Source organism: Elgaria multicarinata, chromosome 4, assembly GCF_023053635.1.
Source record: "Elgaria multicarinata webbii isolate HBS135686 ecotype San Diego chromosome 4, rElgMul1.1.pri, whole genome shotgun sequence".
Taxonomy (NCBI): Eukaryota; Metazoa; Chordata; class Lepidosauria; order Squamata; family Anguidae; genus Elgaria; species Elgaria multicarinata.
In genome coordinates, this window is record NC_086174.1 from 142,990,860 (window position 1) to 143,003,114 (window position 12,255).

Consider the following 12,255-nt stretch of genomic DNA (forward strand, 5'->3'; position numbering starts at 1 on the left):
CTTCCAGATTGATAGCCATCTTATTCTGTTGCAGCAAAACCAACAAAGAGGTTCATGGCACATTAATAACTAACATGTTTATCATGGCATAAGCTTTTGTGATCTAGGGTCCACTTCATCAGAGGTGTGGAGTTGGTGTGAAGTTGGTGTGGCAGTGACTCAGGGCATGTCTACACCAGGGGGTGGGTGGGGGAGAATCTCGTGATATGTTGATCACGAGATCCTCCCCCTCAGTCCACATGTGGCGCGCAACGTCCCAGGAGGAAGGAGGACATCGTGCCCGCCATTTTTTTTTAAAGAACAGGACCTGGAGTGCACCAGTGCTCCGGTGCAAAGGTAAGGTGTTTTTTTAAAAAGAAACAAGACCTGAGCCTGCTCCTCTCTCCAGCCCTGACAGGCATGAAGCGCTTCAAGAGCTAAATGCCCTCTGCCCGGTTCCCGGCTCCTCACATTTACTTGCAAGGAGCCGGGACGAAACCTGGACAGCCGCCCACACGTCCCATGGTCTCGGGATGATCCCGAGCCCATGAGGAAAACTGGGGTAAAAGCTGTCCCAGTTATCCCGGGGAAATTGAGGGATCATCGCTCCCTGCCCCAGAGATCCCCTGTGCATCATGTGGACGCACAGGAATGATCCCGGGGACAGAGAGGTGTAGTGTCCCTCAGGCATAGGGACCATACGGGTGAGCTTACCTGCTCAGCCTGCCACTTGCCCCTAGACTACCAGGCAATAACTTCAGGGTCTTTTCCTTGCTGGATTCCTTTATTACTGAAACCTCCTAGAACAGTGACCCACCAAACTCCCTCAGCAAGGCCCACAACACCAACTGACAGAAACAGAGGCCCCGCCCAGGCCTTCGATGAGGACCTGGAGACTAGCAGCTACAGGCCTCTTAAAGGTACATACATCCACATATCACATCCCCCCTTCTCCATAAAAACAATAACTTTTGTTCAATTCAATCTTAACATGTCAATCTTCGCTCTTCACCACTATCCCATAACATAGTCCTTAAACTTTGCTGGTAGTCTCACTTCTCGCCCACTCCGTGTCCGTTTGATTCCATCTGCTGTTACATCTGACGAAAGCTCCAGCTCACCTTGAGGTCCTTCTGGCAAGACCACTGCCTCAGGGGATGCCAGCTGCTCTGCAACCCCTAGATCCACATTGGTTGCACCCACAGGGGAAAAGCAATCCCTCCTGAGGTGCCCCCTGTTCCTTCTATAAGTTTGGCCTTGGGGAGTCTCCACTACATATGAGCGTGGCTCTCTTCTTTTCTGAGCTACTGATGCTGGCATCCAACCTAAAGCTGTTTTCAACCTGACCCTATCTCCTACTTGCAAAGGTGGAAGAGGTGCTGTGTGCTTGTCATAATATGCTTTCTGCTGCCTCTGTCGATCTTGTAATCTAGGGTGCGCTCCACGTGGCACCCTGGGCTTCAGGGCAGATGTAATAGTTGGCAGTGTGCTCCTTAGTAAACGTCCCATGAGCAATTGGGCAGGAGCAAAATCTAAACCTGTTACTGGAGTATTACGCAGGTTCAACAGGGCCAGATATGGATCAGCGCCATCTTGTAGAGTTTTCGATAGCATGTGCTTGATGGTTTGTATAGTACGTTCTGCTTGCCCGTTGGACTGGGGGTAAGCTGGGCTCGAATGTGTCAAGGTGATCACCCACTCAGTTGCAAATTGTCTCATAACCTGGCTCGCAAATGGTACATGGTCACAGATTATCTCTTTAGGTATACCATGATGTGCAAATGTTGCCTTCAATCTGGCAACAACAGTCACAGCTGTTTTATCTGTCAAGTGGAGAACTTCAGGGAACTTAGAAAAGTAGTCCATGACTACCAGGTAAGAGTGACCTTGTAACTAGAAAATATCAGCTGCTACTTTTAGCCATGGCAGGTCTGGAATCTCGTGAGGGATCATTGGTTCCCTCTGATTGGCTGGCTGATGTTCTTGGCATGGCTGACAATTGTTGACCCACCGTTCTATCTCTTCATTCATACGAGGCCAATACATCAATGCCCGAGCATGTGCTTTAGATCTATTGACCCCTTGGTGTGGTAAGTGCAGCAGTTTTAACATGTTGTCTCTGGCGCCCTGGGGGATGATGATTTTATGTCCCACCAGCAACAAGTCATTTTCAATTCGAATACTGTCTCTGAGAGGCTAATAGGGATAAAGTTTTCTCCTTTTCTCCTATGCAGTGCAGCATTACAGCAATTTTGTAGTCTTCTGACTCTTTCTCCGCTTTTGTAACTGTAAGGTATACTTGTAGTCTCTGTTCCCATTTCCTCCAATTTTCTCCTAAGTTCCCAATAAAGCTTAGCTCAGAAGGAGGTTTAAAATGCTCCATGTTTTATTCCAATATGGCGGCGGGCACTAAAACCCCTCTTCAAGTGGATTTCTGAAGGGGATATCCCACTTCTGACACCATGTAGTATCCCTCAGGCATAGGGACCATACGGGTGAGCTTACCTGCTCAGCCTGCCACTTGCCCCTAGACTACCAGGCAATAACTTCAGAGTCTTTTCCTTGCTGGATGCCTTTATTACTAAAACCTCCTAGAACAGTGACACTCCAAACTCCCTCAGCAAGGCCCACAACATCAACTGGAAGAAACAGAGGCTCCGCCCAGGCCTTCAATGAGGACCTGGAGACTAGCTGTTACAGGCCTCTTAAAGGTATATACATCCACATATCACAAGAGGGATAAGCCCTCATCTAGACACGCCCTTAATGAAGGACAAGGTTTTCTCCAGCAAGCCCTCTTTACTCCCGAGGAGACATTTTCCTGCCCTTCCTCCAAGAGAGACTATCTAGGCATAACATCTGCACTCTTTACTGGTGCATTATCTACACAATTTGTATGTGTGACCAGCACTGCCGCAACTCATGCATGAACATTAGGGGTGACTGCTATAGTCAGCTATTGCATGGTACCCATAAAGAGGAAAAGAATCCTTGCAATGCCCCGCCACACACCTTTTTATGTGAAAGGATGAGCACTATACACATAACTGGACATGGTTTTTTCTTTCTAAAAGTGCAAGGTAACCATCCCCACTCACCAATGCCTTACCCATTTTCCTTCCTTCATTTCTGGTGAAATTGACTGTCTCTGAATCTTGTCTACACTCAGCATAGTCTCTATGGACTGGTCTGGCTTTAGGGTAAAGGGTGGACAACTGGTGGCCCTGCAGATGTTGCTGGGCTGCAACTCCCAGTCAGGGATGTCAGAGAAACCCTCAACAGATTCAAATGAGTTCAGATTTCGATGAATCCAACCCATGGATTCCAGACCGGCTTTTTAAAAATTGCATGGAGTTGAAGATCTGTTGGGGTTTTTTTTACTTTCCAGAATGTTATGCATTCAAAAACACATTCAGAAATACATTGAAAACAACCACCACCACCACTGACTGAAAATGTCCATTTCCCACCATAGGCCACAGTGTAAAAATGCACATTTTAGGTGATTTGCGCATTGTTGAAAGTGAACACTTGCACAGGGGCACATTTGCAGTGTACACTTCTCAAGCAACTGAATCATAGCAGATGTCAATGTAGTGGTAAGAGGAAAGTACATTTGGTGTTGCTCTTCTGACATGGTTGCCTGTACCTAGCTTGATGGTCTGCTACCCCAAGGTTCCTGAATATAATGAATGAGGCTTACGGGGGGGGGGGGGAACGACTTCAATCATCTAATATTTTTTTCACCACCAAATTAAATGTTTAGCCTCTGTATGGTGTCCACAGACTTCAGGTCATGCCTAGTCATCCCCTCCACTTGATCTAACAAATCTGTGCCACTGATCTGCAGATAAATGACATTTCCTGACATCTCCTTGTCACATCAATTTGATCAGCTGTTTAACAGAGATCATAAAGTGAGCTCTGGTGGTCCAGACCACCCAGGTCAGGCCAAGCCTCCTGCTTCCCACAGTGGCCAGCAGGGCATTATGAAGACACCAATCCTCCCATTGCTTGCTGCCCCTGGCAACTGGCGTTCAGAGGATTACTGCTCCCAAAACTACAGCTTCTAATCTAATCTATTCTAATCTAATCTAATCTAATCTACACTATTTCTAGGCCACCTTTAAGGGTAGAACCTTCTCAAGACAGTGTTCTGTTTAGTTTTCATTGCTAATAGCTGCCAATAGATTCACTATGCATGAAATAGACCTCTGAAGCCATCTAGCCCAGCAGCCATCTACATTTTGTAGCCACAAATCCCATACATTAATTGTGTTCTCTGTGAAGATGTTCTCTTTCTGGCAATAGTCACACATAACGCTAAACCATCGTTTATTTTAATCATGGTTTGTTGTTTTAGCCATGCAGACAAGCAAACAAACCATGGGTTGTTTTCCCGATTTCTTGTTGCTTTCTCTCCTGCCCATTTTGCCGGTCTTCAGAACCATTTCATTTTCAGGGTGCATTCGCTTGCTGCCCATTGTTTCAGGGCAGACAGCATACAAACAGGCCAGGGATAAGCCAGATATTACAAGAAGCTATAATTTAAACAAACTAGATTTTGTAAGCCAGTAACAAACCATGGCTTCTATTTGTGGTTCATAGCTGGTTTGCAGGGATGGGTTCAGACAAGCCAGATTTCAACAAACCACAACATGGCTTAGTGTTGTGTGTGAACCAACCAATCCCCTGCATCCTTCATCCATTCTGAACCAATCACCAATCAATTATTGTTATTACATTTCTATAATGCCACATAGCAGAAACTGTCTAGGTGGTTTACAAAGATTAAATTATCCTGAATACCAGCATTAGGAGAGAAGGAGAACACCCCCCCCCCCACACACACACAAATCTCTCTACTAGCCTCTTAAATTTGATGGTAATAATTTCTAGGAGCATTGGCTACCTGAATTCAGAGTAGTGGCATGATCTTTTAAAACAGCATTCCCCCCCCCCTCCGCAAGATGTTTTATTTAAAGATACGCACTTCAGGTCCTCTCTAATGAAGCAATTCAATGAAGAGTCTCGTGGTCCCTTAAAGACTGACAAATTCCTTATGGCACAATCTTCCGTGGACTGCAGTCAGTTTTATCATATGTGTAACATGGATTACAGTCTGCTTCATCAGAAGAGTTACGCTGAATTACTAGTATACATGATTAGGAGGGGGAAGGGAGGAATTGTAAACAGTGCAGGCAGAGGAAAATGAAGTGGGGACACTGATGACTACCTTCTCCACAGTGGCCTTTCACAAAACAATTGTTGGGTGAAAACACAGTCATCCTTGCACTGGAGCGCTGATTATCAAATGTCATGTGATTTAAAAACAAACAAATATCTTTGTCCCAATTCAAGCCAGCAGAGATAGAGTTGATCCCCGTGATGAATGATAGCTGGTCAAGAGTTTAAGAGCTGTTTAAGGTACGAGTTGAGCCTCTGGATGAATTGTAGTTAGCTGTTTTACATTGAAATCTGACTTGGGAGTTCATTTGCTCAACGGTGGTCATTGTAACAGTCTAACAGACATGGGAGCTGTAAGACTGTTGCCAAACATGAAGACAAAGCTGGCACCAGGTTCTGCCACAGGGTTTGGTTCTTACATCTGTCAGTAGCTCTATTATGTGGCCTGTTGTTCCTGGCAAGTAGCAGTTTTAGGGTTGGGGCAGAAGCTTTCCGTAATGAAATGTGTTCGTTTTTAAGGTGCCACAAGATTCTTTGTTGTTAATATAGCAGCATTTTCTTTCCAAAATCAGAATGCAACATATTTTTGAGAGAGGTTTTTGTATGAGAGAGAGAACAGTGTTGAAGACAGGTCACCAACTCCCTTGTGGGAGAATTCTTGGACGCCAGCCAAGCAGGCCATAAACACAAACGCAATGTAGCAATGTCAGATATCATGATCCCTCTTGCGCTCTCTGCAGTGTATGTGGTTTGGAAATGCTGTTTGCTGCTATAGTTAGGAGGAGGATTCATCCTGCCGGCAGGGCTGCTCCTTGCCTTTGCATATTACACAATACTGGCTAGCTTTATAATGACTTAATTGCATACAATGCTCCTCCCAGAAGGTTTCTCTGCAAACTTGTGGCAAGCACAGCAGCAGAGGTAAAACTCCATTTGGGACGATGGCGATTTGCATTCGTCAGCTCTTCCTTTTTGCTGCAGATTTGACGTTCGCTTCCGTCGTCTCCTGTGTCCTTTATGTGCTTGCCTGTCTTTGTGTTGGGAGTCTCATTGGCATTGTGCTCTTCCTCTCTTCCTCTGGGATCATGAAGCGCATGAAGAGGAACATTGGCCAGCAGAGGAGCGCAGTCAAAACCTTGGTTTCGAAGAGCACCCTTGGAGGGATGCTTGTGGGAAAACTAGACAAGGCAGAGTGTGGCATGCGGACAGGGTGCTGTTCCCCAGCGAGAGAATGGGCCCCTATTCTGAAGAAGGAGTGTTCCTCAAACACCACAGTGGCACAACTCCCAGTGGCTGAGGAGAAATATCAGAAGGCGACGCAGACTCGGATCAATAACCAGCTCTCCCTGAAAGGTATTTCCTAGGGTAGTTTAAGGTGTTGGTGGCCCAGGGCCTACTTATTTCCACTGACTTTAATAGGGCTGCTTTGAGTGCAGATGGCAGCTCCAGTGAGCCTGGGCCTCTCCAGTCCTCATGGCTGGTCCTCCTGTGAGGCGGAGTGAATCCCTCACCTCTGGCAGTGGATTTGAAAGGGCAGCAGATGGCTCCATCACTACCGGGAGGACTGCCACCCCCCTCAGAATGAGGAAAGACCCCTCAGAGTGAGACATTGGGTGGGATGGGCAATGAGGATGGCAGGGAGGCAGCAGAAGAAGAGAGAGAGAGGATGGTGACATGTCCTCCTGCCTCAGGACATCATGTGCTAGCCCGGCCAGTCCTTATCCTTCTTTTCTTCACATAAATTATTATGTCCCCTAGGTGTCCAAATATGGTGGTAAAGAATGCTATTGTGTATTAAAAATTGTATCCTACCGCATATGACAGATGACATATTAAAATATGTACCCTAGAGCATGGCACATGACATAATACCACCATCTTGCTGAAGCTAAGCAGGTCTGGGTCTCCTCAGTCCTTCCATGAAATGGGAGACTGCTTGGGAACCTCATAGCGGCTGCCTTGAGTTCCATAATGGAAGAACAGTGGGAAATAAATGTAATAAATAAAAACAAATCTCTCCAAGTTACTCTGCCTCATTCCAATGCTCAATCACTTGTAGCTAGAAGACATATCCCCTCTTAACACCCCCACCCACACACACAGAGACACTGAGGTTTAATAAGAATGTAGCCCCTACTGCCCTGTGGGAAGGATTCCAGGAGAGAGAGGCAGGCAAAGAAGACAGCAAGGCCTCCTGCAGCTGGTCTGTCTTTTTACACACACACACACACAGAGAGAGAGAGAGAGAGAGAGAGAGAGGACCATCTATCACCAACTGCACTGTGGGAAAGTTTTCAGGAGCGAGACAGAGGCAACTAACACAGCACCAGGCATCTGCTTCTGCCCCCCGCCCCCGGGGCCATCTGCTACCCTGTGGGAAGGATCCCAGTGGCTCCTTATGTTTTGAAATAGTTCCTTTTGTTGTTGTTTTTGGTGTGTGTGTGTGATTTTACTAATCTAAGTGGCATTGGAAGGCTGTGTGTAGGGTGGCCACTTATGCATCACCAAGAAAGAGGTGGAAAAGATGACACAGGTTTGAATAAAATCTGCATATGCTACTGGGTATGTATAGATGCTAATTTAGAAATCAATCTTATAACGTCAACAGAAATACAGTCCTTGGGCCAGATCTACACCAAGTGGGGTAAAACACTTTCAAAACGTTTTGAAAACTGTCTGCAGAGTGTGTCCTGGGCCCCAACTGTTGCCAAAACGGTTTTAAACCATTTTAAAGCAGTAGTGTAGATCCTGCCCCATATCACCATAGTGTGGGAGACTGTGACCAGGCAAGCTGTGTGCCTTGTCTGCTGTCCAGGATCTGTGGATGGGCAATTTTAAGGCCCGGTTCTTCCTTCTGATGCTGCTTTATCTTTAAGCCTGACTTGTAGCTTCATCACACCAGGGTTATACCTTGCAATCACTGCAAATTGCGTGCAAAGGACTCCGACGATTACCAGTTTATAATCTGCTTTGACTGTGAAGCACTCCCAGGCATCCTGCTTTAATTGTGCTTCATATATAAAAGAACCAACCTATTTACCTCTTTAGGAGCAAATCTTTTGTTGTTCTCTGAACAGCCACTGGGGGCGCAGGAGGATGATTTGATATGTTTAAAGTAGAAATTAAATAAATGCTTACATTGTGTAAGTTTTAAAGATAGACATCAAAATTGGCACAGTAATAGATATTAAGGGGGGGCTTTAAGCATACCAAATTTGAATCAGATTGGTTCATCCTTTGATTTTTTAATGATTTTTTACATTTCTCCCCCTTAAACCCTTTCCTGGTATGCAAAGGATCTTAGTTCGGTGTTGCAATGCCCACACACAGGCTGTTGCAGATCACACATGAGCTTCCTTCCAGCATTCATAAGTCAGCAGCCTTGATGTGCTTATTAATTTGATGTCTTTATTCAGGGTGACCAAACTTCTGGATTGGCCCGGACATGCCCGGAAAACGGGGGAATCTGGGTCCGGCCGGAAATACCTCCCCCCCCCCCTTTTGTCCGGCCCCAATGGAAGCCGGGAGAGCTTTAATAAACCCCAACTTACCAGGCCTACATTTCCCTAGTGAGTGGTGGCTGCCATCTTGAATCTCTCCCGAAATCACGTGAGATCTCGGCAGCTGGCTGGGAACTCTGCTAGACCCAGCCAACAGCTGAGATCTCGCGTGAGTTTGGGCGAGATTCAAGATGGACACCGCAAGGGGTAGGTAGTGAGAGTGGGGTGAGTGGTTGGGGGCTGCGTGCAGGAACTTCCAGCAACACAGCCTCCAGCCCCCCCCCCCAGTGCAGCAGCAGCAGCAGCAGCAGGAGCAGCAAGAACAGGAGGAGGTAAGACTGAAGTTTGTGTGTGTTTGTGTGTGAGAATGTGTGGGTGCATGGGGTCTTTGAGTGAATGCATGTATGCATGCATGTTTTTTGAGTGAGTGATGCTGAGTGTGTGTGTGCATGCACACGTGTGCTGGCAGTGTGAGTGTATTGATGTCTGAATGGGATGTCTGGTTGTTTGACTGAATGAATGCATGTGCATGTTTGCAGTAGGGGTGGCTGTAGTTTTCTGTGAGTTGGGGGGATGATTTGGAGGTGAAGTTCCTATTAAATAATGCATTTTAGACCCATAGACCTTCCTTTCCAATTTGTTTACTATAATTGGCATGATGTATGTTTTGTAACAGTGGCTAACAATTGTTCATCCTTCTTAAAGAAACTTTTTAAAAAATTAACAGGGTTGCTATTATCATCATCATCATCATCATCATCATCATCTCTCTCTTTTCTTGCTTGTGGTTTTTTGAGATGAACATGATGGGCTTTGCCAAGTCATGTTGTCTTTTACTGATTGAGAAATGTCCTGACTATTGAACATGTTTTAAGTATAACTACTTTCTGGATGTTGGCATGCATGTATTTTGGTAGACCTAATTTCTGAAGGTTTTCTGTAAAAATAACCACAATGTCATGCTGGTGACTGATGTGACTAACAAATAATTGTAAGTTTTTCCTGGTGCCATAGTTCTTTAACTTCCATATCCAGTGATGTATATTTTTCTTTTCTGCAACATTTTTGTCATTAGGTATTGCAATTTCAATGTAGGTGTGTTTTTCTTGGTTGTTTTTGACTGTTATGTCTGGTTGAAGTTGAAACAAGCTAAGACAAGCTTTAATCCATTTTGTTCCATGGCTAACACTTGCAGGCTGTTACATGATGTGTTCTCATTAGACCCGTGTACAAAAAAGTCAGTACTGCTTACAGAAGCTACCTTGTAACAACTCCCCCCATTGATGACAAACCAATCTTATTGGTGGTGTCATCACAACAATTATACAGGTTGGAACTGGAGACTTATTTCACTGGTCTAGAATCATAGTAACTACTCTTTCTAATTAGACTTTATAGCCAATTAGAATTTATCCTTAAAACAGGATACAGTATTGCAAAAACATGTTCATGCTGAAAACACAAAAGTGATAATCTGGCAATACACAATACTACTGACAGTATAAAAACTGTGGCACTTAAACATATTCTTTCTGAGGTGGGGGAACACATTTTATATGATTCTTTCATTCTTGCTTATTGCTTATGTGTGACTGCCTATGTATGGTGATTAGCTGGTGGAGGGAATGGAAGAAGAGTTGAATGTACTAGGATAGACAAAGAAACTTGCTATTAAGGAGGGAAGCATGGGGTAAACTTCACAATATTAACACTATAAATGTTTTGGGAAAACAACAATTGGAAGAGAGCACATCTTTCTTTATACAGGAGTAAAACAATTTCACTCAAAGTTCTATTTTTATTCAGCTGAGATATCAATTCTTGATGGGACTGAAATTTCTAGAGCTTCTTCAAAAGCAAGTTTTCTTGCAACGTGCGTCGCCCCAGCTCCAGACACGGAAGCCGCAGGGAAGACGCTATCCCTGCAGCTTCTGCCATTTTTTTGTTTTGTTTTAAAGGGGCCCTGTGCGCCCCGAAGACTCCGCAGCAGGTAAGTTTTTTTAAAAAAATTAAACCCCCGTCCCACTCCTGATTCCCCCCAGCCCCCCTGCCCACTCTTTCCCCACCCTCCCTCCCCAGCCCTGATGTCCGCGCCGCCCTCCCAGTCATCCTCCCGTGTGTGTGTTTGTGCCGCCTGTCCGTCTCTGCCGCCCTCCCTGTCCCCCTCTCCTGCCGGTCTGGCCTCCCCCCCCCGATCCCCTCCAGGCACGCTGTTCCCTTCGTGGCTTTTCCCGGCTACTCGCGAGCAAGCGAGTAGCTGCAAAAAGCCGTGGATGCTGCTAGACCTTCCGCAGTCTTGGCCTCAGGCCGGGACTGCAGAAAGGGCATGCCATAAGCGACTTTGCTTATGGCGCCTTTAACCAGGTCTTGGCGCGGCCTGGGCCCGGATTCCCCTGTGTGTCATCTGCACGCACAGCAGGGAATCCAGGCCTCACAGCGCGCTAAGGCCTCATCTAGCAACGGCCTAAGTTATCTGGAACGCTGCATACAGTCTATTGTGGGTCTTCTCACTGACTTGAGCAAATAGTCTATATGGAATTATTGGGTAGCTGCTTGTTTTTGGGCTCTTGTAGTCTTTGGATGCTGGAAAACTACTGCAACTGGTGTCATCTGGACTCTGGTCTTCTGTACTGCAGTTCATCTGGGTTCCATCTTTCATTATCACTTTTCTGAGAAGACTTCTTGCATCTCTTTAGGGTTATGATGGTGTTGGCAAAAACCTGCATAGGAAATTAACTACAAAGAGGTGTGGACTTTCTCCATCGCTGGATGAAGAGCAATAACAAAACAATAACTATGTACATGAATCTGTGCATCTTTTTTTTTTCTCCTTAAGATTTAGAGGCTAAGTTTTTACTCTGCACATGCTCTTGGCTAGGCTGCCAAGGGCTAGTTAAAGCTGAGTGAAACTTTCAATCAGGGGGCTTTGGGGGTGGCAGCATTTCTTGTTCTTTAAACATACTTGCATGGCTGGCTAGAATAAAGAAGACTAAAGCAATTACTCTGAAAGTTACTGGTGCTCTTTGTGCAAAGCTTGACTGAGTAATTGCAATTGAAAAAGGCTAATAGTCAGGGGGCTTTACTTTCCATTCTTTGGACTGCAAGCTAAGGACACTCTCAGCTTTAGTTAGGCAAATGCTATGCTCTGTCTTGGTGTCTTGAAGGGGCTCTCCTTATGTCTTACAAGGGTCTACCCAATGCGTGTAATTTTTGTCTACTCTCTGGTGGCTGCACTTTGAGACTATTTAATAGATTAGAGAGAAAACTAGGTTAATTTTTAAATTTAATTCAGGTTTGAGGTAGACTCTTCTTGCCGTTGTAGGCTCTATTTTTGAAGTTTTTCTGGTATGAACAGGTTGCTTATCAGGAAGCAACAGCTGGTTTGCAAACACAATGTTTTCTTTATTAGACTTTGCTACTAGTTCAGAAGACAAAGCAAGTTTTGCTTCACGCTCTTGAGAACTTTCTTGTTGTTTTATGCAGCATTCTTTAACAAGCTTTATATTTTTAATTTCTATTTCTGAGCATGCCATAGGCGTTTCTTTACAACTTGGCATGGCAGAAACATTCAATTGGGTTTTCTCTTGAA

The 12,255-nt window shown here is 45.2% G+C and overlaps 1 protein-coding gene across 3 annotated transcripts in view; it reads left to right on the forward strand.

Moving 5' to 3' along the window:
* The first annotated feature begins 6,064 nt into the window (after positions 1-6,064).
* The window catches only part of ANKEF1 (ankyrin repeat and EF-hand domain containing 1), an 82,404-nt gene continuing 76,213 nt past the window's right edge, over positions 6,065-12,255 (forward strand). For all 3 annotated transcript variants that reach the window (XM_063125323.1, XM_063125325.1, XM_063125324.1), the window contains exon 1: positions 6,065-6,519. The gene's annotated coding sequence lies outside the window, so the exon portion shown is untranslated. The remainder of the gene's footprint in view (positions 6,520-12,255) is intronic.